The sequence below is a fragment of the Ptiloglossa arizonensis genome, chromosome 10, assembly GCF_051014685.1.
Source record: "Ptiloglossa arizonensis isolate GNS036 chromosome 10, iyPtiAriz1_principal, whole genome shotgun sequence".
NCBI classification, from domain to species: Eukaryota; Metazoa; Arthropoda; class Insecta; order Hymenoptera; family Colletidae; genus Ptiloglossa; species Ptiloglossa arizonensis.
Window position 1 is genome coordinate 7838575 of NC_135057.1, and position 27172 is coordinate 7865746.

Genomic DNA, 27172 nt, shown 5'->3' on the forward strand with positions numbered 1-27172 from the left:
ACAAAACTTACTAAACAACCTAGTACAAATACTCAAAACACGTAATACTTGTACCAGGGATGCTACAGATCTGTGATAATGAAAATATAGAAAGTGTATACTACATAATTTAATAAAGTACAAGATTAGTATGGTTCCTTCCGCAAAGTGTTAATAGTGTGCTTTGTTAATGTTTCGTTCCTACTACTACCTCATTCGATACACAGAGCTTTATTCATTTCATAATAATCACCACCAGTGTTAGATAATCAACGTCGATAAATTGCTGAAAACTCCCTCGTGAACGATTGTAAATATCACGGGGCAAAAAAAAAAAGAAAAAAAGACAAATGCATTCTTTCGAGCCGCGAACTGTATATGTTTACCTGTTCGAAGAGATGAAGCTCCGCCAGCAGCATGTAGGATATGTAGATGTACCGTGCGTCGTCCGGTCTTCTTCGGGCACGTACCCCCCGAGGGGGATTCCCCTGTAGGGTGGCACGCCCCCCGGGCCAGGTGCCCCCCTTGCGTACACTTTCACGATAATCCACCGTAATTACGTACGCGTGAGTTCCCTCATCACCCCCCCGCGGTACCACCACGAGCGCCCCGAGTCGCAGTCCACGCGCGTCACGATTTACCTGTTTACCGCTTTCGACGCTTCGACGCTCGACGTCCTCGTCCTCGTCGTCGTCGTCGTCGTCGTCGTCGTCTTCGTTTTCGTCTTCGTCTTGGTCGTTTTCGTCGTCCACACGCGCGCACTTCCGCCTCTGTCCGCACCACTCGCGCGTCCTCTGCCCTTCGACGTCACGGCGCGTGGCATTTCCGTCCTTCGTGGTACCCGTTTGCACGCACACGCCTTCTCACGCCTCCCCCCCAACTCCTCCTCCTCCTGGCGCGATTAACCGTGTATCCTTTCCAACGTGATCGTAGCTGTACACGCGTGAATCATCGATCACCCGTTAAGGGGAGAGACTCGGGTAAAGGAACGTTGAAACGAGAGTGATTTTTGATTGTTTTTTTCTAACGTACTTCCTTGACAATTTTCCGACATCTTCCGTTTATGTATTCTGCAACGTTCCAAGATGTAAATTTTACTTTTTTTTCGTTACAATTGATGGACTTTTCGCGAAGTAATAAACGTTAGTCTTCGTCGACATTCCTGTCGGCAGAGCGCAGTCTAGTGTATCTTTGTGTAGAGCTAGATCGAAACATCGAACAATTTTATTGTTAATTTTAGATTTTTTTAATACGATTCAAGTTCGTGCAATTCTATCGCGGAAACGAACTCTGGTTTGATTGTTTGTTCCAGATCAACGTGAAAAAATACTAGACACCGTACCTAGATAGTCAAAAATAGCTAGAAAGGTCCATGGTGAGTAATATTTATTGCTTCGCGAAAAGGCGATAAATTGTAACGAAAAAAATAGATTTGTATCTCGAAATGTTGAAGAATGTATAGGGAAAATGACGAAAAGTTTCATCGAGGTTTTGCGTAAGAAAAAAAATGCCGAAAATCACTTTCGTTTTAACGTTCTAAACGAATCTGTCCCCTTAACGATGCGCTGTGCGTATACACGCGCAAGGTCGGGTGTTAAGAGGGGGTTGGGGTGTTGAGGGGGGTTTATGGGGGTTGTCACGCGACACGTGCACCGGATTTCGCACGGCCGACCGTGAGCGGTAAAAATGCACGGGCACGTGTCGCGATTAACCGCGGCAAAGAGCATTTTAAACACGCGTCGGCTAATGAGCGCACGAAATGGAACGAGGGGGGCCCCTGTGGACCCCCACGGGCCCAAGAGCGGTAATTTCTCTCTGGCGACCAATAGCGAGTCTCCCGTTGAAATATTCCACCGCGTCGCTCGAATTGCCGCGAAATAATTTCGCTTCGGGGGAGAATCATTACGCGGGGGGAGGGAGAGGGGCTTGAATTGTTTTCTCACTACAATAAAGTCTCTATATATACGTGAAAAAGATTTCCACTCTTCGAGTAAAATTTTTGCTCCACTAATACTAGGGGAATATCCCCTTGGAGCTCGTGTGGTGTAATCCGATCCACTATCGAATGTTTGTGCGAGGGGGACTAAGATATGTTTAATCTTACTTAAAGAGAAGGGAAGTTATGTATACTGTTACTTGAATAGGGTCAGAGAAAGGAATTTTTCCCTCTAAGAGTCGACTCTACCTTCTATGGAAACGTAAACAAACGTCAAGCAGACACCGGAGAAGAATAAAGTCGGTGCAGGTACACGAGGGTGAAGCAATACGTATGCACTAATACGATAGTAAAGTTTTCTTACTGATGATCAATTATTTTTCAATGAAAATTTCAGTGTCATATTTCTGACACTTTTTTTTATTATAATGATACTAAACGCAATGATATTGCGAAGATAATATAATATTTAATTATCGAATAATTTGAAAAACACAAACTACATTGTGTTTAGAATAGTGTCATATTTTATTCGAAAAGAGTTATAAAAATACGATACTAAATTTTTCGTCGAAGAATAACAAATAATGAAAAAGTTTTACAATCGAATCAGTACGAGTCTCACCTTCTATTTCTGCACACACTATTTCTATTTACTCATTGTCCTTTTCCAAATTCGAAGCTGTCAGCGAAGAAAAAAGATGTCCTCTGTTCTCGATACGTATCGTTTCAACCTCGAGACTTTTGCTTACAGAGAGACTTCACTCCACAAAGAGGGTGTTTTTACTCTCCTCACGAGGGTAGGTGTGTATTTTGGGGCTGGACTGGGGTTGTAATGGCACGAGAGTGCGAGAGGGAAAGCGATACCCGAGATAACGCGAGAAGTCCGTGTAACGCAAATTTGCACGTTTAATGAATTTGAGGGTTGCATTCGGTAAATTTACACGGGACATTGGCCCCTTTGATGGAATTTCTTATCACGACGGAGTTCGTCAACACTTGTAGCACTTTGCTCGGGTCTGTCGCTTTCCGTGGCAATTAGTAAGTACACGTTAGGTACTTTGTTTGAACGTAAGGTTACGCGAGGGCGAGACATCGATCGTTGGAAGTTCTCGACCAAAGAACGACTTTGTCTAACGCGCGGTGCACCGATCGAGTTTTTAAAGTCTTGGAAACCGTGACAAATGTTTAAGTCAAGGGGATGAAACGCGGTGTACCGATATTGGATTCTACGGGTACCGTAAAAACGATCGCTTTATGGAAGTTCCATCGAACGAGGAAGAAGTACGTCGGATTCATTGTTACGGGAAATCAAATTCCACGAAGAAAGATTACCCTCTTAGACCGGGAGGAGGTTGAATGGGCGAGTAACGAAGATCTTTCATCACGAGGTGCACGTGTTTGCGCGAGCCCGCAGGAAATTTAACGCGGTCGATGTTTTATATCGAAGTTACAAATTTTATTGGATTCCAAGTATTGAGAAATTTTGATAACTTTAAGGGGGAAGTTCCCGTGGAATATACGGGACGATCGTGTCGCGCTCTTTGTTACGGGAAATTAAATTCCTCGGAGAGAAACTAGCCACGTTTTCTCATGGGGATTGAACGAAGCGGTTCGATAAAGGGGAATGTACTCCACTTTGTTGTAAAAATGTCAGCGCTCAGAATCGAACGAAGTTATTATTACGTAGTTTCTGCTACGTTCGTGACGCAACAATTGAGGTATTAAATGTTGCTCGAATCGAATAAAATTGAAATTACCCTTTCCATACTTTTTTAAGAAATCTTGAACCTATTGTACTCGAACAACCTGGGTAGATTCTAGTTTCTTGCACAACTTTTGACACTAGAAATCCTACGAATTGATTAAAAGTATAATAAAAAGTTATCTACGAGTGCGTCAAAGAATTTCCATTAAAAAGTGTCCACTGTCCAAGACACGCGTAATATAATCATAAGGTTCTATTACAGTCGCTCCAAAGCGATTAGTTGGTACAAGTGCCATTATAAGATTCAAAGTTTTATTAAAAGTACTCCCTTCTCTTTACGTTTTCACAGAGGTCAACCCAAACGTAATTCAATAAGCTGAATAGATTCTAGTTTCTTACACACTACAAACTGATCAAAATTAAACGAAAAGATTACTACAATTACGCAAAAGAAATTCCACAATAAAATATTCACTCTACTCTCCGAAGAAACCAAAATTACACTAAAAATTCCCTCTTTTTCTTCTCTCTCATCCTCACAATGAACCTCGCACCATACTATATTCTTTCCTGCTCAAATTTGAGCACCAAACACTATACCATCAACCGAATGCGAAAAGACTTACCCACTGTCAAAGAATTTCCTCGACGAAGTGTTCACGTCTTATCGTCCAAGAGCTCGCGACGGGTAAAACAATCATAACATTCCATCGCACCGTACTCAAAGCGATTAGTCGTCACAAGTACCATCGACCGTATCAACGGGACCATGTCCGTCCCATTGTTACGGGAGATCCAATTCCTCGAAGAGAAATTATCCCCTTATCCTCAAAGGGGTTGGACAAGTGGCGGTGGGAATGGGGGACACCCTCTATCTTGTTACGAAATCAATGACGCGTGTCCACCTCCTTCTCGGATAAAATGTGGCCTTGGTGTGGAAGGAGGGGGGCCTGGAATATCGCGTGCATTCCGTCGGATTAGAAACCGAGCTATCCGGGCCCGAGAACCTGATTGAAACAAGAAGGGGGTCGAGCGTGGGGCACCAGTGTTGGCTCGATCGAAATAAAATATACCGGGCGCGGAAAAGGAGCCATGGGGATGAATAATGCATGGGAGAGCAGCTTGTGGTAAGTAACGAGGCGGATTTGTAAAACACCGTCGTGTCCCGCCACGACGCGTCCCGATGAACCGCAAATAATTTAGCCCCAGGTCGACACGGGGGGTGGACAGGATATAAAGCGAAATCCCTGATTCTCTCCCCCTGGTATCTCCCCCCCGAACGATCCCTGTCCGTATAAGTGATTTCACGATATTGGATCCGCGGGGCTGCGTGGACGAGACGACGATTATGCCGCGAAAATGCAAACGCGGATTTTTCCAGTGAATCGTTCTCCGCGAAGCTTTTCTCGCGACTCCCTTTCCCCGGGATATTTCGTTTTAGATAGAAAAAGATTTCAGCCCCGTAACCTGCGCGATCACGGGCTGTGTATTTTTATTACCGCGAGAAATTCAATTTAATCGGTTTCTTAACGAATTAACGAGAGCGATTCGGAATATCGGGGTGGGTTTTTCTGTGCTTGTCAATGTTTGTGTAATTGAATAAGAGTTCTAGAGAGTAGATAGGAGAGAGTTGTATGAGCCAGGGGACGGTACTTTAACTGTGAAAAAAATATCGTTATGGACGAGAAAGATAGTTTACGATTTAATGTGTACACTGTCGTCGAAAAAAACGATCTAAAATATCCATTCGTACGAAAACGAGAAGCGTCCCGATGAAATTTTCCAGCAATGGACACTTCAAATGAGCTTCGAAATAATTTATCGTTCGCGCGACGGGTAAATATTTATTCGTCTATCTAAACATTTATTCCCGTCGTTTTCAAATAGAAAGTTGATTATGTTTTAACGAACCGTATACCATTCTCGTTTAATTCTTTGGATATGGAATATATGCTGGGAAATTTTGTATGGGAACCTGTTGAACACCCCGAATATATTTGCGATTTATATTAATCGTTACCGCGCCGCGTCGCGTGTTTGAAGTCATAAACACGTACGGACAATGGATATTTGGGTAACATCAATTATGTATATTCGTTACGTTAATTTCCCTTTATCCGCGAATCGTTATTACAATTTCGTTTTACGTAACTCTCGATACGAATTATTATTATCGAAATTATTTCGTGAAATGCTAGTTCACTGTGTACACGCGCTCGAAACAGCACGACAATCGCGTGTACCAGTGTACCTAAAGCGAGATATCTGCCGGTTACACAGCGTTGGAACAACGTTGTTAATTTACAACGGTGAGAATTGTGAATCTTGAGAACACCTACGACACCGTTTTATTCTAACTTTTAATTGGAAGATTCGATTTCGAGAACAGACCCCGGTTTCGGAGTAACTATGAACAATATTCTTTTCTTTATTCCGTGGAAGGTCTGTCCACAATAGCTTTGTTATTGAGAGAAAAAAAAAAAAAGAAAAAACAAACGTACGATAACTAGATTCAAGGTTAGCACCTCGTTTCGCCACGGAATCGAATATTCCGCGGAACGAAGTTTCCGGGAATTTGAGGAAATTTCCAGAAGCATAGGTCGCGATGCTCTTCTTAGATTGATAACAATTTCCAGAGCGAAATGCAAAGTGAACGCCGTACTTTCAAACGAGTTCGAAGGAAATCTCGACGTCCTTTCTTTTTCTTTTTCTTTTATTTTTTTTCGTCACCGATTCAACGCGGAGAAAGTCTCCTTTTCTCGAGGCGAGAATGAAAAATTGTTCGCGGAACGACTTAACTTTGATGTTCAACGTTCTTGGATCTCCTCGTTGTTCTCGTTACCCGCGACAATCGTCGCAAATAGCGTGCATTTTTCGAATAAAATTGTACGACCTTTCTCGCAATTAATGGGACAACCGTGGAAGGTGGAAAAGATTGTAAACGTTCAAAAAGTGACTCTTTGCTTGAGAAATTTTTTACGAATTTTGGATCATTATATTTTTTTACTTTAGAGTAAAACATAGACGTTGTGCGTCTTTTGGGGATTTTTCTTGAATTTCTAAAGGAGAATCGAATACGATAAGTGTCATGTATTGCGAAGAGAAAGAAAATCACGAATTCAACTCTATTTTCAGTGAATTTTCTAGGAAGAACCAAATGAGTACGACGTGTTGTATAGAGAAAGATATGAATCCAGTTCGTTCTTCGTTGAATTTTTAGAGAAGCACGTACGAGAAGTATAGTGTATTGTAGGAAAAGTAAAAGAACAGTTGCGGGTTAAAACGAATCCAGTTCGATTTTCGTTGAACTTTTTGAGGAGAGTCGAATATAATAAGTACGATGTATTATAGAAAGAAAGAAAGATACGAATCGAATTTTTTAAGAAGAAGCATATACTATACGCACAATTTATTGTAAAGTGAAAAAAAAGAGATTCTGTAGATTAATTTTTACTTAATCACATGGCTTGTGAAAGCTCTTTAAAATTGCCCAAATCAGCACAGAATCTTTCTCTTTAGAATACATTTGTGCAATACAATCTGATTCAAAGAATTTCAAATGTTAATCAAGATTGAACATACACGTTTATTAAGAAATAAATTATGCTCGTTACTGTCGTACTTAATTATTTAATTTTCGAATACGAGGAACAATACTTACCGTATATATTTTAAGAAATAAATTTAACCGAAACGTTAAAAGAGTGACCAAGTTGGATATCTCGAATGGATCAACTTCTTCTTTTACTTTGGAAGCTGTGCTCGCGATTAGAAAAAATGGACGAAGCATCGACAACAATGGAAGTACGTCGACCTAGGAATAATCAAGCGAATACGGGGAATTTAAAAATGGTCCCTCGAACGATGACACGGAAGGAGGAAGTTCGAGCGGAGAAGCGAACAGAAATTTCACGAAAAGTACGTGACTAGGCAAGAAAGATATACTCTTAACACCGAACACGGGAGAGCATTCATTCGTCAAACGTGGAATCTTTTATTCAGCGATCTGTTACCTCAGATTTTACGTCCGCTTTTGAACCCGGTATAATAAATTCTTTTCCAGCTTCTGGAACATATTCCTCGTGTTCAGGATTCGCGTGCGTTACGAATTTCATAAGAAATTTTTATTCCGACGAAACTACGCCATTCTGTAGTCAAATTAATGTTCTCGCGAATGCTTGATACTCTACCGAGAATTATGGGCGCGTTTTCGTGGCTAGCAATACCTAGAGGCTCGAAAAGAATCAACGTGTGTATCCTAAATTCCTTCGTGATCCTTAAGATACTCTCAAGTACTCAAGTATTTTTCAATGTTACATATTTTCTATACTTCCAATTCCAAAGGTTCAGATATCCCCTATTCATTATTTTCTTTCGAAATTACTACTTGATAAGCTCAATCTTTCTAGAACCTCCAGGAAAATTAATTTATCCAAAAATTCCTTAATGACCTACACCACTGAAAAAAGATTCTTTCTCAAATTGGTTCTTCACATTTTTGCTGTACTTCCAATACTCTATATTTTGCGATTCACTCTATCTTTACAACCCTTTCGAAATTATTCTTTCGTCATCTTTCTAGGTGCTCTCAAAAAATAAATTGATCTAAAAATCTCTTAATGATCTTCACTCTACTTTAAAATTATTTTCTACATTTAATTCTTCATACATTCCCTCTGTTTCCAATTCCAAAAATTTAAAGCTTCCGTATCTTAAAGATCATCACCCAAACGAAAAATTATTTTCTAAATTTAATTCTTCACACTTTCCCCATACTTTCAATTCTACAAATTCGAAGCTTCCACATCTTGCGATCCACTCTACGAATCCATACGACCCTTTCGAAATTACTTCTTCCACAGGTTCGATATCTCTCCAGTAGCGGTAATTCCCGCCATAACCGTGGCCGAGACACACCCCATCAATTTCAGTTTCCCGAGCCGCGTTATTGAACGCAACGATCCTTCGAAACCGATTCGACAAACAGTGGTCGTTAATATTTCAGTTTTCAATCTTCGTGGCCCTGGGCTCGCTCTCGTCTCGTCGATATCGGGGGCTCGCGACGCCGCGCCGCGTCCCTACGACTGTCAGACGGCGGGCGTCGTTCATTTTTCTCGGCGTCGTGGACCGCGAGTCTCGTCGACGGGAACCCATTAACGGCGTCCACGGTTCGGCACTTTTTCCACGAACGCGTCCAACGACCCCCTTTCGAGCCAGCGAGCAAACCTGCCAGTCGAGCTGCGCGTCAAAAACTGAAACGCGCGGCCCAGGGAGACCGGCGCCGGGGAAAATTTCATTTTAATATCACCTAAATGTCACGACGCCGTTAGGAGTGCACGTTGACGCGGTGTCCAACCCGGAGGAACCGTTGTCGTTTGTCTTCTGTCGGAAACACGCGGCCGAACTTTCCTCGACCGGCGTCGAAAATGAATGGCAACGAAGCCGAAGCACCGAAGGAACTTTCAACTTCCGGAGCAAAAATTTTTGCCGAAGAAAAAATCGAGTCAAGACCAACGAACCGTGAGATTGGTAGAACCTACGGTATTATCCAAATATTCCTACGGTGGAGAATGTTTTTTAAGAAGGGAATACACCTGTCACTTTTTCGATTTTTAAATTTCGATATTTTTGGGGGAAGTTTGTGGAAATATTGTGTAAAAATTGTGTAGGTTTACGTATGGTATTATGGTATTACGTATCTCATTTGTTTTTGACTTGTTTTACTTGTTACAATAAGTAGATATGCTGTGGATAGAGATTGTGAAATTGTTATGCAAATGAGTACTTCGATGACGAGTAAAATGAATGTTGTAGTTTTGCAACCGTATGCATCTAAATGTTAAGTGTCTGACTCTTTCTCAAAGATAGAAAAAAATGTCAGGGGAAAATAGTGAATGAATGATAATTCAATCAGTCTTAATCAAAGTCTCTGTTATCGCCTTTCCATCCTTGAGTTTTGGATCATCGTTGGAAAATAAACGAATCAGCGAGCTAGAGGATGAAACGACGAAGATTATAAGTTCAGAAGAAGAACGGAAGCAGAAGACAGTAATGTAGAGTTAATAGGATGATTAAAAGTTTAATTGAATGAAAAAAGATTGCGAACAGAGAGAAGGAAAACGATACACAGTATCCGAAGATTAAAGAAGTACTTTTTAAGTCGCTCCGTTTAAACATCGTATTAATGGAACTTGGACATTTTTTAACATCGGCTATCTCCAATTTTCGAACTCCTTTCAATTATTTCGATAACGAAAGTTTATCGTTATTCACACTTTTCACCATAGAGTTGCCAAATAATTAATCGAAACGTTTCTAATATAATCGTATCCGAACTTGTGCTTCTTTCTCGCCACTTCTCTTCCTTTTTTCAGGAAGATAATTTTACAAATAAAAAACTGACCCTAGAGGGTGGTCCTACCTTGTACCTACAAAATCGTGTACCTGTAGTTCCGATAATTTCTACGATACTCCGAAGAAGTTAGCGGATACAGCACGTTAAGTCCCACTTTTGTTTCGCAGATTCGTCAGGGGAAGTCTTTGGTTAACGCAAGAGAAGATCGAGGTGGTTGGTAATGCTGGTGGTTCAGGGTCTGATGGAGAAACTGGTGTACCAACCGCCGCCGTAATGTTACTGAAAGAGGCCGATGAGAGAAGTAGTTTGGGTTAAGCGGCTTGCGGACGATTAGAGAGCGCCGCAGCAGCCATCGTTGTGCTCTAGCTTCATCCCTATTGGTGATCAAAACCCAACTACCTCGTGGTTCGGTTAAATACGTACTACCGAAAACAGGCTTCTCTTCCATCTTTTGTTCGTTGGCTGATGTTTGCCCCGCGAGGAAAAAAGTTACACAACGACCAACTTCGTCCTTTCTCGAATATTTCTACGATTGTACCGCGAACGAACATCGTACAATTATTTATTTTTCCACCGTTACTTTTCGAGAAATTTAAACGGCCAATAAATCAATCGTTGAACAACCCAGAAAAAATCCTATGCACATTATTTACCTGTCGACGTTTCGATACCTTCGGTTTGCGTTCTAGGTCACCGAGAAAAGAGGGTCGAAAGTCAGGAAAAGTTTCTCCGAGGTTTCTTGCAAACAAAATGTTTAAAAATCTTGAAAACTTTACTTCGAACGTATCACTCTCGATTCGTAAATAACACGGCAAATATATCTTATATACTATATAATTATATATAATATATTATTTTTTCGCAAGAATTCGTTTCGAGAGACAGAATCGCGCACAGTGCCGGTGTTCTTTTCGTTTCTCTCACCGCGTTGGAAAATCGCGTACCAGAGAGGAACATCGATTTTCGCGTGGAAAAGGCCGAGCCAGCGAAAAGGCGTTAGCGCGAAACATGTCCATATCGGATATGAAACTTCCTCCGGGAGATGGAACGCGGGACATCGTCTACTCGGCCGCATACTCGGGATATCTCCCGAGTTCCCGGGTAAGGTCCAACGGGAAAAGTTTCAGAGAGGACGGTGGGGTGCGGAACGCCGACAAAGCTCGCGGAAACGTCGAGCAAAGCCTGGTCAAGTGACTCGGGAAACTGCGAGGGCATGCCTTCGAAATCAAATTTCCTGTCCTCGGTGGAGAAGAAAGGCTCCTTCGAACGCGTCTCTTCCTCTCGTGGCGCAGGCAGGAGGGGCGGGAATTTAACCACAGTGAACGTTAAACACCCGAGTACCGTGCCCGAGTCACTTTTGACTCGGTAATTTTCACTCCTTAATTTCGACTTGTCACTTTCGACTCGTCACTTTCGACTCGTTTTCCTCGAAAGGTTCACACCATATCGAGCCTCGCTATTGCTGTTGAAACATTGCACGTCTCGCTTGCAATCTCACAGTCTTGTAAATCTGCGTTTGTTAAATATGTGTACACGTTTCCTTTAGTCTATCGAAATATTTTCAGGATTTTTAATTACAATGATATATACACTTTACGATATCCGGTTAAGGATAAGGTTACATTTTGAATACTTGAATATAAATTGTAAAAAAGAAATTTTTGAAATTCTGTTGTTATGATATTAATAGGCGCTCTTTGTAGATGATCTGGTATAATTCTTCAAGACAAGTTTTGAATTTTTTGAAGCTTATCAAAGTAAGTTGTAGAACATGGAGAAATTAGAAAGCTACAATACTCAATTCTAGATCTAATAATTAATTTCTACGAAAGAAGTAATTTATCTGGATCAGTAGCCTACCAAGTTCTTTTGAGGCTACTAATTATTCTCATTGAAAATTGACACTTTGTGCGAAGATAATACGAGTCTGACAGTTAAGTTTCCTATCTTGAATCATGCTCCAAAATTTCGCCCTATTAGCTGGTCTAATTGGCACTTGAAATAGTTTGAGAAGAAAAAATAAAACTTTCCAACTCCGGCACTTACATTCTTTCCTGCAAACACTCCTCAATCGTGTGCGTTTGTAGTAAAATATAACATCTTGGTAAATATGCGAAAAATTGCTCGAATCTCGAGCAAATGTATCCGTATCGGTAAATTATCCGGTGTAAGTCAGAAATGACTCCGACACAGGATCGCAAGGTCCAGTACTCGCGTAGAGTTGAATTTCCTCCCCGTGAGGGGGTGTGTGAAAAATTCAAGGTGAAAACGCATCGATCGAATGGAAATGATTTCGAATGGACGCGTGCGTGACCGTTTCACGGACATGCAAACAAAATTGTCGCCGAAAGAGCGTACTCCGCTTTCCGCTCCGTTGAAGCGAGAACAAACTCTCGCGAGTGATCTCGATGGCCAATAAACGGGATACGGGAACGTTTTCACGAGCTCCCGGGGATCGTGCGTCGATGACCAACGATGGATACCATCACGCTGTCTCCCCATTGGTTCCCGAACTAACTCGAAAGTGTTTTTTACGTCTCCACGGTTCGGGGGATCCATTAGACCCGCTTTGGGATCATGATCGGCGCTCGACACTTCCTTCGTCGGTCGAACGACCACCCGTCGCGGGATTTCGCTTTTTATGGTCCACGAGGTGGGTTTACGGGTTTCCCTCGATTTTCACGCAAATGTTTCGCGTCTATCCCCGGACTCTGACCATCGTCGTAAAAATTGCGCGACTCTGGACCGGGAAAGAATATCGTTGAAGGAATATCTTTGCGTCCCGTTGACGCGAGCGTTGTAATAACGTCGATTTCGTTGAGGTTTTTCTTTTGGGAAACTCAACAGCGCGGGGAACGTTGCGTGTGTGTACGCGATGGGAGACGAACGAGCGAGTTTGAAGCTATTTGAAACGATAGTCGAAAATTCGGATCGATCTTCGTCGAATTTCTGGGGAAGGCTCGAGTACTATAAATGCGATATAGAGAAAGGAAGATACGAACAACCTAGCTCGATTTTCGTTGGATTTTTGGGGAAGAATCAAATACCATAAGTACGATATATCGTACGGAGAAAGAAATGTATGAATTCAGATGTTCGTTGAATATTTGACGAAGAATCAAATATAGTAAATACGACGTATTGTATCGAGATGGAAAAATACGAAAGCTCGATTTTCGATGAAACTTTTGAGGGAGAATCGAACGTGGTAACGTTCTTGACTATTCGCTTTTTCAATACCTTTAGTATATATTTAAGAGTGTAATTTTACTGAAAGTTTGCTTTCGATATCAGTACGTTACTAAATTTTGTCATGGTTGGTACAGAGTTTAAAAAATTGATATTAATTCTTAAAAAAGCAATCAGTGTCATATACATGTCAAAATTACATGCAAATAGTTGCATATCTTTAACAAAACGAGATATTAGAAGTTCCTAGAAAAATCGATAAAATGAACAGATACAAAGAAATCTTCGAAGGTAATTAGCAGAACCGATGTTAATAAGTTGGATGGAACTCGTAATGGAGAGCATTGATAACGTGAATCAATAGATGCACATATGTATGCACGTATTCGAAATTCGGACGTTCATTTGGAGGTTCAGTGGCATTACGATTTCATACTTCCGTATTACGATCATTCTAGCTGCGCACTGCCATGTATGCACTCGACTTTACCGCTCTGTGACGAGGCATTTCATTGTTCGAGCTTTTGGCTCGTTGTAAACGTTAACTCGAAGATTTATAGCGCATAAGACTAATGCGTTTCACGTGGCTGTTGCGCTGCAGCAATCAAACCCACGAAAGTGCTCTCTACTTATATTTGCAAATGTTTAGGCACCGGTCTATAACCTTTGTGTAGCTGTACATTCACTCGCGATCCTGATTCCGTATTATTCAAAGTTCGATAAGAACTAGTTTAGTCCATCGACGATCATGGAACTAATTGAAACTGTAACTGTTACGTTACAAAGATAAACTTTACGTAACATAAATTTCACAGAACGTAAATATCAATTTAACCAAACATGAATCAGTTTGCCCAAAAACACTAGATTTAACACACTGAATTATATAAATTAGTCAAAGTATACATCTAGACGACGATATAAATTTTGAAAGATATTTCGACCATACCTTGCAAAGAATTACAGAACACCGTCGAAAATGAAAAATAATACAAACATACCAATATCAATTTTTGTAAATATTCTAAGCTACAATTATAAAGCATTCTTAGGAAAATAATAGAATTATACAAATATCAATTTTTAAAGCTACTGCAAGTCACAAAGAATTACGAAACATTGTTAGAAGAATAAAGCAAGCTCCAAGGGGCGTGAAGAAATAGATATCTAGAATCTCGTTCGTAAAATGTGTAAATTTGTACATCACGCGATAATTTTACCTCCACGTGGGTCGTTCCGTTTTCCAAATATTGCGATAACGAAACAGTGATCGATCGAGAATGGAATCGAAGTGATATTTCGTTCGACGAGATGGCTTGATAAATGACTGACACGAGCAAGGATTAGGTCGCGATTGTGGATCGAAAGCAGCGCTTGTCGCGGACTCGGGGCCCTGAAATTTTGAAATTTAACAACGATTAACGGGTCGGGCGGTGTTCCGCGCACAATCGTCACGGTACGTCGACGTTAACGACGTCGTGCCGGTACACGACGAACCATTCGACGAATTAACGCCCCATTGATGTTCAGTTGAAACGGCCTAACTCGAATCAACGTTCTGACGCTGTTTGTTCGACGAATCCATATAATACGACGTATTCGCAACGCGACGCGATTCGCCCTGAAGGGACGTTATTAGTAATCGTACGAAAGAACGATACTAATCGCGACGAGAGAAGACACGAGCGTCTTTTTATTAAATTTAAACTCTCGACAGTCTGCTGTACGACAGGAAACCGAGATATTTTATTTCGTTCGATTGAAACGATCGAAAAGATGAAATTTATGCACCGATGAAGATCTTTGTTAAGGAATTTATCGTCGAGGTGATTTTAAACCGATTGACGAGAAGTGTATTCAGGTGTGAGGTTTATGAATCATAACGACGAGACTCGATTCGTTTTAGACAGAGCACTGTATGTGTTAATGGGTAGAAGTTATAGCGAGTGAATGTAGAGGAGAGATTAGGACAAAAGAAATGCGAACGAGAATAGAAATTGAGCAAATATTTAATGTTTTCGGTATAGTCGTCTACAGTATTACCTGCTGGCGTACCTAACTATTCTCTCTTAAGATCGAAACAATTTATTTGATCAATTTCTCATTCAGATGAAATTTTAAATTTCTACGAAATGAAGGAATTCAAGATATATTCGTTTTATAATCGTGTACAATATTAAAAATATTATTTCAACGTAGCATTAAAATGTAACATCTACCTCGTAAAATTGAACTGCAAAATACGTATTTATTTCCAATGGCAGTTCAGAAATAAATTAAGGAAACGAAATTATTCAAATTGCGTGATATTATCCCGGACAAATATGTTTAATACCGACAGGAAGCGAAAGTGTATCGTGGAATGTTATAAAAATGCTCCTGTGGGCAGTACGTGCACCGAGTAGTACGAAATATATATATAAAAAACAAAAAAAGAAATAATCCCGGTCGTTCGTCCCTTTCATAGACAGTCCCCGAAAAACAGTCGCTCGTTTCGCGAATCTCCCTCGCGTAGCTTAAAAATAATAAGACGCGACGTGATTAAAATTTTCCAATATTTCCTGAGACGTATAAATATTTTTAACTCGGAAGGGTATTAAAAATGTATCGCGCAAAGCGTTACGTCGATAAAAACGAAGCTTCCCGAGACTGAGCAGCGCAAAATACACACAAAAAGAAATAATCCCGGTCGTTCGTCCCTTTCACCGAAACTCTAAAAACAGTCGCTCGTTTCGCGACACTTCTTTACACAGCTTAAAAATAACAAGAAGCAAGGTGATTAAAATTGTCCAATATTTTCTGGATACTTTCCGAGACATCGAACTATTTTTAATACGGAAGAGGATCGAGAATATATCTCGTAAAATGATACGGCAACAAAGATAATTCATCTCGGGACTAAGCACCGTGAAATACACACAAAGGAATAATCCATTCTTCGTTCCTTTCACGGAGAATCTAAAGACAGTCGCCCATTTCGCGAGATACCGTTGCGCAGCTTAAAAATAACAAGATTGTTAAAATTGTCCACTATTTTCCGAGACATACAAATATTTTTAATTGAGAACAGACAACAATGAAGCTTCTCGAGACTGTCTAGTACGAAATGTGAAAAAAAGAAATCCCTATTTTTCTTTTTAGCGAGAATCCAAAGACAGTGGAATGTTCCGCGATACTTCGTTACGCAGTTTTAAAAGTAACTAGATGTAAAGTGTATTATTTTCAACGACATCCTCTTTAATCCAAAAGAGGATCGTTAGCCGAAGTATCCGTGCGAAGCGTTACACCGATGAAACCGAAGCTTCTCGAGACTCTGTAGTACGAAATATTCAAAAAGAATTCTCCATTTTTTTCTTTTCGCCGATCTTGTATCGCGCGAGGCGTTACACCGATAAAAACGAAGCTTCTCGAGATTACGGGATACGAAATATTCAAAAAGCGATCGTTTCTTTCCTCACCGTAATCGTAATCGTAAAAAACAACGCAACGATAAAAATGAAGCATTCTCCAGACCGAGCGATACGAAACATACACAAAAAAAAAACATAAACAATCCTTATTTTTTCATTTCACCAAGAATCCAAAGAAAGTGACCTCATTGTTAAAAACGAGACAAAGAAACTACTCTATCCACCCTTAAGAAGAAACTATTCTCAACGACGCTTGAATACTTTCAATCCGGAAGGTGTCTGAGCAAGGATCGCGGGAAGAGTTACACCGATGAAAATCGAGCAACTCGAGATATATATAAAAAAAAAAGGAAAAAAAATCTCCATTTTGTTCCATTCACCGACAACGATCCAAAGACACCCCAGCTAGTTCCACGAGGGTAGGTATCCGCACGCAGGCGCGACGCTCGTTGAAAGCGCGGCTGGAAATGCGAATCGACCGTGATGCGATGGTTCTCGATCCGTTTTTCAGTCGGACAGTTTGCAAATAAATGAAAATCCGCGGCGGTAATAGGCCTCGATCGCATTACCGTGTACTCGAACAGAATAAATAGCGACTAAAACGCGCGCGGGGCACCGAGGCAGCGCGGAATTCAATTGAGCAGTGTCCTCGCGCGCTCGCTCGCTCGCTGGTTCGCTCGCGCGCACCACGTAAAAGCCAACGCTATATACCCGAAGCTTGCGCGAGTGTTTGCGCGTTTCCCGCGCAGCACAGCCCGTGTATCCGCTAGCGTACGTGACCTCTGTAAATGCACATCGAATATGCCCTTTTCCCGCTACCCCTCGTCCCTTTCTTCGGCCAACTCGCTCCGCCGACCGACCTAGGGACCCTCTTTTATCCGTTCCGCTGATTCATCGATCGTTATCGAGCCGATTCAACCGCGTATCGATCCCGTAACCGAATTTAAAGGAGACCTGACACATCGACACGCAACTCCGGCATCATTGTGCGCGAGAGAAATCTCACGACGGTGAGGGACAGCTCGAAAGCGTCACTCGAGAGATCGTTCCACTTAGATACCAGGTACGAAACATTTCGTACGCCCTGAACCACCGGGATGAATTTCGTCCACGAAGGGAGGAATCGAGGGTTGTTCCAGTACGATGGAATAACCTCGATGTTTGCGTTTCGTTTCACGGTTTCGGTCACGGTGTTCCGTTTCCTAGACTTGTATTTTTATCCCCTCCATCTGGTACGGAATTGTATATTTTCGTACTTTCGAAAAGAACTCGAGAGTTTGCACCGGTGCTGAAATTCTTCGAGCTTTCCCCCCGTTCTTAAGCCAAGAGGGTCGCTCGCGCTCAAGCATGTGCGTTTCCTCCTCCTTTTAAGTTTAACGTCCTCCGCCACTTTTACCTCCCCTTGAAATTGAGAATTTACTTATCAGTGTATGCAGATTTTTCTCCTTTGTGCGCGACCTTCAACGGCGAGTGTTCCGCGTCTTGAAATTCGCGAGTTTAATAAGGAACGATGGTAATCTGTTTTTATTTTGCGATTTAACGTTAGAATTACCGATGGTGAACGTATTATTATTTGTATCGAACCGGTAAGGTTAGATGGGAAAAGGGCAAATTAATTTACGAGTATCGTTAGTTGTCTTTTTTGATAATTGTCCACGAATATCGTAGGCAAAGACACTGTTAATCATTGAGTAATTTTAAACAGAAGTTTCAAACATGTTAAATCGTGGACCTAACCCAGACCTAACCCTTCGGTGGTTCTAGTGTTAATCGTTTCAGGTTGGAATGTCGAGTTTCTTTGCACGATTATTTGATAGAAATGTAGAGTAACAAACTTATTGAAATTTAAAGGTTTCGACCGTGTTACGAAACCCTTCTCAAGAAATGATAGATAGTACTTATCATAAAGTAGTCTCGTATCCAAATTATACCATACGTATCTTCTCGTCGTCGAACAGATAAAAATTAGATAAATTGTACGAGTAGTGAAAAGTTGAGCTACAAAATTGAAAATAAATATATGCGCTTGTTTGGTAGTCGAAGTTCCACAGTTGGTGCTCTACTACGCATTGCACTTTTCCCTCGTTGCAGTTTGAACGAATTTCTCCAACTCGATTTCGTGACGTCGCGTTTAATTTTTGTTTCGCGGCAACGACGTTCCCAAGACGATGAAAAAGAATCCAGGGAGCAAGTTGGTCTCGAGATTTTTGGTCAAGGCAGATTTAACGCTACTTACTCGCGCTACAATTTATCACTTTCCCGGGAACGTTTTCATTTTCCAGCGGATAGCCTCGGTTGGACGAACTTCGTGCGAATTTCATTTCGCTCGCCGCGCTGTACGTAAGTGGAACTTTCTGCCGTAACGATAGAGCCACCGTGTTAGTTGGTCGTCCCCTTGGCATCGGCCCCGAGCTTCAGGTTTCACTGGAACATCGCGGCTTATTTTCGCGTTATCCTTCTCCTTTTTCCTCTTTTTTCTTTTTTTTCTTTTTATTTTTTTAGAAACGAGAATGAGAGGCTCGGTAGAAACACAGTTTTTTCCTCCTGTTAAATTTTATGCTCGAGCGCAGCGAAAAATGCACGTGTCCAGCGTTACGTGCAGCCTTCAACGTGCCCCTTTTTTCTTCGAACTTTTCTCTGAATTTCTCCGGCTACGGTCAGGGGAAACATTGTCCGGTGTTTCACATCCGCTGGCGATAAATTCGATCGATTTCGTCGCGTCCACCTCTTTCAACGACAAATAAACTTTCTTGCCGAATGATATTTTCTGCTAATCACTCTGGAAGTAGATTCAAAATCTTCAGATTTTTACAATATTTTCTCTCGTTGAATTGTCGAGTTCTTCAACACTTCCAAAGATATTGAATCTCAATGTCTGGTAGAATTCGCGATATTGTCTTCGTTTTGGGATAAATCTTCTCTTTGAGAGAGTCCATGTTATTTAAGAACTACAAATTTGTAGGAATGTTTCTTTTCGAGGCTTTCTATCTGCGTACACTTTACACAGAATTAATTCTTCAACTTACAGGCATGAAAGAAGAGGGTTCGACCTTTAAAACGATCCTACGAAGATTATTGTACGATTATTTTTCACAATGTTGCAACAGTTCAAAGATTCATACTGTTTCGGTGAAATATTCGGAAACATTCAAGTGTTTTCTGTACAAATTGTTTCGTATTCTGTATGTTTTCGATTTTTCTTTTCTCGATATTAGAAAATAATTTTCTTCCTTAAAGTATAAAGATTCGTTTAAGAAAACGAAGCACCGCAAGTTCGGGACACCGGTGACCACCATGACGTTCAACGCGTTGAAAACACCTCGTACGGTGGTATTCGCGATCGAGATCACCGTATCGAAAGTTAAGGTTAAAGCGTGGGAATTCTGCGCGATAATTCACCACCACATTGCCACGCAATCGCGCGCACAAATCCCACAGTCGCATCTGTCACGGCGGGTGCAGAATCAGCGAAGGCGTCGGGCGCGAAAGGGATAGGTGAGGGGGTGCATCAGCAGCGTCGTCCCCCGTTTGACAACCATAACCGGCAAATGTGTCGGCTCCTTGTCACGTATTCAGCCACCTTGTTCCTGTTTCTGACTGCCTCGAGTAAGTAAACTCTCGGTGGGTCACAGTGGACGTGGCCGGAGAAATAAGCCGAATCTCGTGTGTAAAAAGTGGGGGAAGTTAGTATAAGAAAAGTGAGGGAAGACAATATGAGAAAAGTGGGGGAATATAGTATGAGAAAAGTGGCAGACATAATGGGTGTACTTACTGCATCGGTATAAGTTGTAACGATGTATCTAACTATTGGGTTGTTCGAAAAGTTATTTCGTTTTCTAAGATAGAGAATATATAATCGAATAAAATGTTTGCACACTCTACAAAAATCGTGTTTCACCAAAAAGAACGAAATCACTTTCCGAACAACTCAATAGTTTAAGTGTCCAATAAATAGCTCGTTCAAGACGTAACCAGGAAACTAAGCTGAAATAATATAAATCTGCTAATACTTATTTCCATCTAGATAAATGTACATTTTCTTGCATTACAAATCATAAAATTCATACTTGTTTTAAAACTAACATGACTTGCTTTTGTGTAAATTGAAATTATATATTGTTCATCTTGATAGAAGTAAAAGTAGGTTTATATTATTTTTAAAAAATACAAATTAGTTCTTTTCGCTATAGATAATGTTCAAAATATTAACGATCATTACGTATATTAAATTCTATTCATTTCTTCAATACGAACAACTTATCGAATCAGCGGTAGTAGCTAAACCGTAAGCAAATTATTCTGTTTGTGAATACTTGATGCTTCATTGAGAGCTTACGCCAATGTACCTTATTACGAATTCGTTCTTACTCGGATTTAGGATCACCGATGTTCAACTACGTGACCGTCTTCGGCCAATGGGGACTCTTGTTTGCGATCGCAAGAGCATCAACGAAATACAGGGGACCTGACCCAGGCCAAGTGAATATGTAAACACATTGTGCCTTCTTCTCGTGGGGCACTTCTCGGATAATACTTCCCCCACTTTGCCCATACTGTCTTCCCCTCGCTCCTTACACACGAGATTCAGCTTATTTTTCCAGCCACGATGAAAAGGTAACGCGTTTCGAGGCACGAAACTCATGAATATTTATCGTCGAGGCTCGTCGACTCGGTTCAGCTCCACGGGGGTGGGTTAGGTCGGGGTTAGGTTCGGGTTAGGTCTCGTCGCGCGAGATCGCGCACAGGGTGCTCGAAAAGTATCATCGACACCGCGGTGTTAGGGGTGAACGAACGCGCGACCGATTCGCGAACGCTCGCGGAATCATTAGGACACCGCGCAGCGCGCGGTCGACCGACCGAACGCGAATTATGGGGGATTATAATTAGCGGCGATAGTTCGGGGGCACGGTTAATTGAATCGTTGGTGGATGGTAACGCGTAGGAAAGGCACCGAGAGCTTTGAGTCCGATCGCGGTGCCCCCGCGGTTTTGGCTAATCCGAAATGCGCGTTGATCTTCCAACGAGCCCCGCTATCTAAACGAGAGGTCTCCATTTTGATGGTATAAACACGGTGGATATTAGAAACTCTTTTCTTCAGCTGATATTCGTTTTCGAGGGGTGAAAGCTACCCTTGAAATTGCGAATGAAGTAGTTATTTGGTTAGATACTTGTAGGATAAAATTGATATAATTTGTAGTCGGTGTACGTATACTCATGTGGGTTATAAAATTTGTAGTCGGTGTACGTATATATTCACGCGTGTAATAAAATTGATAAAATTTGTAATCTGTGTACGTATACTCATGTGTGTAATAAAATTGATAAAAAGTGTAATCGGTATATATCGTTGTTGATACGGTCAGGAAGCAATAAATTACGTACACCTTTTAAAATTAATCGTACAGATGTTTTGTATCTTTCAATGTTTCGAACTTTTTTATTTATCGATGTAAATGCTGGTGAGGAAAAATGAAAGGTTCGAAATATCAATCTATGTACGATTTAATATGGAAAATCTCGCGAATAATTTATCGTTTAGTTAATTTTTCCATAGGTAGCTTCCAAAGCCCGTTACGTGCGAAAGTTATTTTCATTTTAAAAAACTAAATTTACTTCTGCTCCTTTTATTTATTCTCCGAACCCTTTAATAATAAACGTTGCTAAATTGCATTATCTTTGTTTTACTGCCCACCCTTCGGTTTATATCGGTGCCACTCGTGCAGTCCACCGTATCGCGTTAATTCTTCATTTTGATATTCAATTATTTACAATTCTCGCATTAAAAAATGCATTTATATCAATTAGAAGCTCGTAATTCCAATTGGTATCAAAGGTGGATCTCGTCGATGAAATATAACGTATTTGGAGATCGTTAATTCGACGAATGAAAAATTTAAATAATTCCGTGTATAATATTCGGCAAAATTATACGATCTTTAAAGGAATATAAATATTTCCTGTCTCGCGACAGATCGCAACAGTCATCGCGTATAGCGCGATTCGTATTTGAAATATCTCAGTAGTATAAGTCGGTGTTTGGTCAGACAGATACGATAGAGCGTTTGTCAATGTCTGACGGAGTTTCATCGTGCCTTACAAAGCGGAAGCATAATAAATAATGATCACGTCGAAGTTCGACGACACTTTTTACCCTCGCAAAGTCGAGTCGCAGGCTGTTTGAAGTTATCGACCGAGTCACTCCCAAAGCATTTCATAATTCCGCGCGTACGCGCGCAAAGTAGATAGCGGGGGTTTACAAAATAGAGCTGAAACGCTCCCGCAAGTTTTAATTTGTATTCATACTGTTCATTACGCGCGTAATTAGTTGGAACGACGTTTCGTGTTCCGATCCACGGGGACTGAAATAGAATAACTACGAGCTTGCGTCGGAGTTCCAGACAAGATTGGATCCGCGTTGCCGAGTTTACGTAATCCTTCGCGCACGCTTCTGCTCCGTATCCGCTCAGTCGTCGATCAATTGCGTGAACAATTTAGTTTTGTTACCGAATTTAATAATCACCCACTTCTGCGAAAGAATTTTACTCATCGATCGTCGCTATCGCGAACGGTGCGATTAAAATCTACCGCGAAGAAGTAAATTCAACGAATTACGATTAATTGAAATTCAATTTCACTCTCTGGAACGTAACGCGACCGATTAACGACTCGATGAAAACGGTCACTGGGCAGTTTAGCGATTTATCGTTCGGTTTGAGCACCCGTTCCCTCGTAGGAATAATTTCCCTCGTAGAAATAATTTCTTCTCGGAAAGATGAAATAAAATTCACGAAATGGGGAATCAGATGGTTGCAGAAGGGAAGAATGCATTTTCACGGTGCAAAATTTCTAAAATTTCTTCTCGAAAGTATAAAATAGAATTCGTAAAACAGAGCGTTTCATTATTGGAGAAAAGGAGAGAGTATTTTCGACGATACTGCTCGAGAGAGGAACACGACACGCGTTACACTTAAATTTGTGAATAAAAATAACTACCTTACCGTCGAGAGACAGATTATAATTGTAACGAAGGGAGGAAGAAAGAAAAAACTTTCCATTTTAATAATTTCTTCTCAAAAGTGTAAAATAGAATTCACGAGATAGTGTCGAAGAAAAGGAGAGAAATTGAGAGAGAAATACACTTTCGTGTATTTTCTCGCTCGAAACAGTCCCCCCCTGTTCGTGGCCCGGAACAAATAGGATTTCGAAATTTATGGAACTTTTGTTTCCTCGTTTGCAGTAAAGCAACAAAGTATGATTTCCGATTTATCCTTTCACCCGGTACGGGAATAAAAGGAGAGCGCTTTGGAAAAATTTTCTTCGCGAACGCTTTATAAACGGGGTACACGAAGTAGAAGAAGACGGTAACTGAAAGACCTGCGTAAATGAAGATAAAAAAGGGCGGGAACGTTCGGAGGTTCTGTTCGATACGATCGCCATCCATCATGCCGTTGCTCTCTTTTCACCGATCTATTCTGCGGCGCAATAACGGCGAGCTTTGAGCCCGATGTAACATTTCCGAACACAAGAGTCTCGTATACTTAATTAATTACCGCTACGGTCTCTGTTCACGTACTTGTCCCCTCTTCGTTGTACACTGCGACGACGCCGGCGTCGTTCCCGGCCCGAAGAATGAACGTACACAATCATTCATTGCGATAACGGGCAATCCATTCGAGAAAAAGGGGTTTTAATTAACGGCCGACCGGCTTGAAAATTCATTAAACTTTGCCGAAAATGGAACAACGAGTCGCGTGCCCGGAAACTTTTCAAGAAAGCCACCGCTAAGCGCGCGACACTTAATATTTTGCTCGCGGATTTACCAAGTTTTACGACGCGGAATTGTTCACCGTTTGGTCGTTGCCTTCGATTCGAGGGTCCGTTGATATTTTCGAAAGACGGACGAAAAATTTTGAACAACGCTCTCGCGGCAAGTGGCAATACGAAATCAAGGTACACGAGAATCCGAATAACGAGGAATCACAGAGATTTAGAAATATACGATCGTTGTGTTTCCACGAGAGTTAAATTTATCGTATTACCGTGACACGCAAAAAAAAAGAAAAAAAAAATACCACGTTAATCTGAATGTTAAAAAATTCGAGAATACAACGATCGTATATTTCAATATCAATTACTCAACGGTGTCACGGAGTCGCGTATCACACCTTACCTAATCGCGTGAAACAATTTATCGCAACGTCCTCGCGACCTGAAGAGAAAACTAGGTAAATGATATTTTATTTAATAATCCATGGGTTTGTCCATTTTGGTACATTTCTACGTAAACTTTAGTAACGTATTTCATGGTTATAAATTAGAGAATAATATCGTAATACGTAAAATTATTGAATTTCTGTTTGCAAACGACGAAGGAATTTTTAGAGAAGAGAATCAATATGTACTCCGTGTCTAAATTATAGTATTGCTACTTTGAAGCTTATTCGAAGTATCTTTTACTTCGAATTTTACCCGAAATATCTCTCAGTTGAAATTTTATTCGAAACATCTCTTATCTAAGATTCTATTCAAAATACCTTTCGTTTCAAAAGAAACTTATAAACTCTCTACAAAAGATTATCCGCAAGTCTCGTACCCCCTCTTCATAGCTCCGAACAAACAAAATTTCGAAATTTATGAAACGTTAGTTTCCTCACGCGAAAAAATCGTTTCTATTTTTTCAACGATCGCAAATATTTCTCTAATTTTTTCCAGCATCGCGGAGAACGCGTTACGAATATTTCACGGATGCATTTTCCCTGGCTGCTTTCAAGCGACGAACGACGAGACGAAGCCGATTTAGTGACCCCGACGATGCGGTCGTATTAGATTATAATTTTCTAATTTCGCCCTGTCAGCGCGGCGCGTTTAACGAAGTTACACGATTACGCTATAATTACCAGCCAGCCGCTGTAATTCCTTTACTGTGCCGCCCTTTACGACGTACTCTTTCGTGTCTCTGGCATCTTCCTTCCACGTTTTCGTTCGTCTATCCTCCTTCGAAGATAGTCGACGCGCGTCCCTCACGGCCGCCAGACGTTTCAATTAGCGTCCATTTTGCGCCTCGAAAATATGGAAAGTTTCGCAGTTGGTCGCCTCATCCCGTGGCTCGAATTTAACGCTCCGGGGTTCCCCGGAAATTCGATGAAACGATCCGCGGGCCACGAGCGCGCAACGCGCAGATAAAGAGACGAGAGCCGCTTACCAGTCGTTCGGAATTTTATACCGGTTGTGATCGATCGACGCGCACGTGGATCGGGGCCCATCGATGGTCGAACGCGTGAAAATACTTCCTGAGGCCGACAATTATTTTTATACCCGAAATCGTTACGTCAGGGGATTTTCTAATCCACGGAAAATAAAAAGTTACCTTCCTCATATTTTTAGAAAACAGTATCGGTAACAACTCCTCTAAATTTTCTTCCGGTCTGCGGAAAATGAAAATTATCTTTCCGATATTTTTAGAAACTAGTATGCGTAACAACTTTTCTAAATTTGAGGTACTTGTTTGTCAGTCTTAAGGCCAGAAATTATTTTTACATTCAAAATGGTTTCGTCGAGGAATCTTCCAATCTATGGAAATTAAAAGTGATTTTTCTGAATTTTTTATCCAAACGTTATTGATAACAGCTTCTCCAAATTTTGCACATTTATTTGTACATATTTCGAGAACGCATATATATTTTTGTTTTCACCAAAGAAATATTAATTCGTTCATCACGGTAATTGTTCCGCGAGATGGATCAAGGATTAAGAGTAGTTAACGAGCGAGCGGTGATCTCTTTGCGGATCAAAATTTATGGAATTATTTCCTTTCGCGTACTATTAAATCGGACCGTTTATTCAAATCGTCGGCTCAAAAAATATCGAGGAAATTTCGAGCTGGAGTCGTCGTGAATTGCGTATACATGATTTCGTTCCAACTCGGTGTATTTTAGTGAAAAATGCCGACCGGTGGTGATTTCCATGAATTCGAAAGCGCGTTATTGGGGCTATTTTCCACGATCGGTGCCGAATTTTTGCACAATGTATGAAATCAGAAAATGATGGTCGAAATACAGGCGGGGCGCGGGAAAGGGGCATATGTTCTTCGTAACGTTATTTCTGGAGGAAAATTCACAACCGAGGACAGAGGTAATTACACGTGGCGCCATTAGTCCACGAAAGGGTATAATTGTACAATCCTTGGTACATTTAAAACCATCCTTCTATCGCTCTGTACAATAATTATTTTACTAATTCTTATAAGCAATAATATATATGAGAATGTAAGGAAATGGTTCTGAGAAAATTGTGAAGAGTGTTTGAGATAGACTACCTTAAACTAAGGCGCGAAAGACGAGCAATTAAAATGGCGTCAAACTGAGGAATTTTGGGTGAACGTAACCAGATGTATAGACTGATAAAGGTTAAGAATTGGAACGATAGGGAACGAATGCGTGTGAGGATATAGGGTGCGAGAGAAGCGCGATTAGGACACTTGGAGATTCGTCGAAGTGAGTCAGAGTCGAAGAAAATCTAACGAGAGTTACTGTGAGGGAATCTTTTCTTCGTAAATAAACATAGTGGTAATATTAAAGGAGTTTCTTTACTTTTCA

At 41.0% G+C, this 27172-nt stretch overlaps 1 protein-coding gene and 1 long non-coding RNA gene across 8 annotated transcripts in view; both read right to left on the reverse strand.

The window, feature by feature from the left end:
• Nucleotides 1–27172, reverse strand: part of LOC143151865 (dystrophin, isoforms A/C/F/G/H) — a 741778-nt gene that overhangs the window by 164331 nt on the left and 550275 nt on the right. The window lies entirely within an intron of this gene.
• LOC143151867 (uncharacterized) overlaps nt 411–27172 on the reverse strand; it is a 119599-nt gene continuing 92837 nt past the window's right edge. Inside the window, exon 2 of one of the 3 annotated variants that reach the window (XR_012993449.1) lies at nt 411–912. This is a non-coding gene — a long non-coding RNA (uncharacterized LOC143151867). Of the gene's footprint in view, nt 1050–11396; nt 11526–27172 lie in introns of those variants that run through there. The other 2 variants (XR_012993448.1, XR_012993450.1) reach the window with 2 other exon arrangements.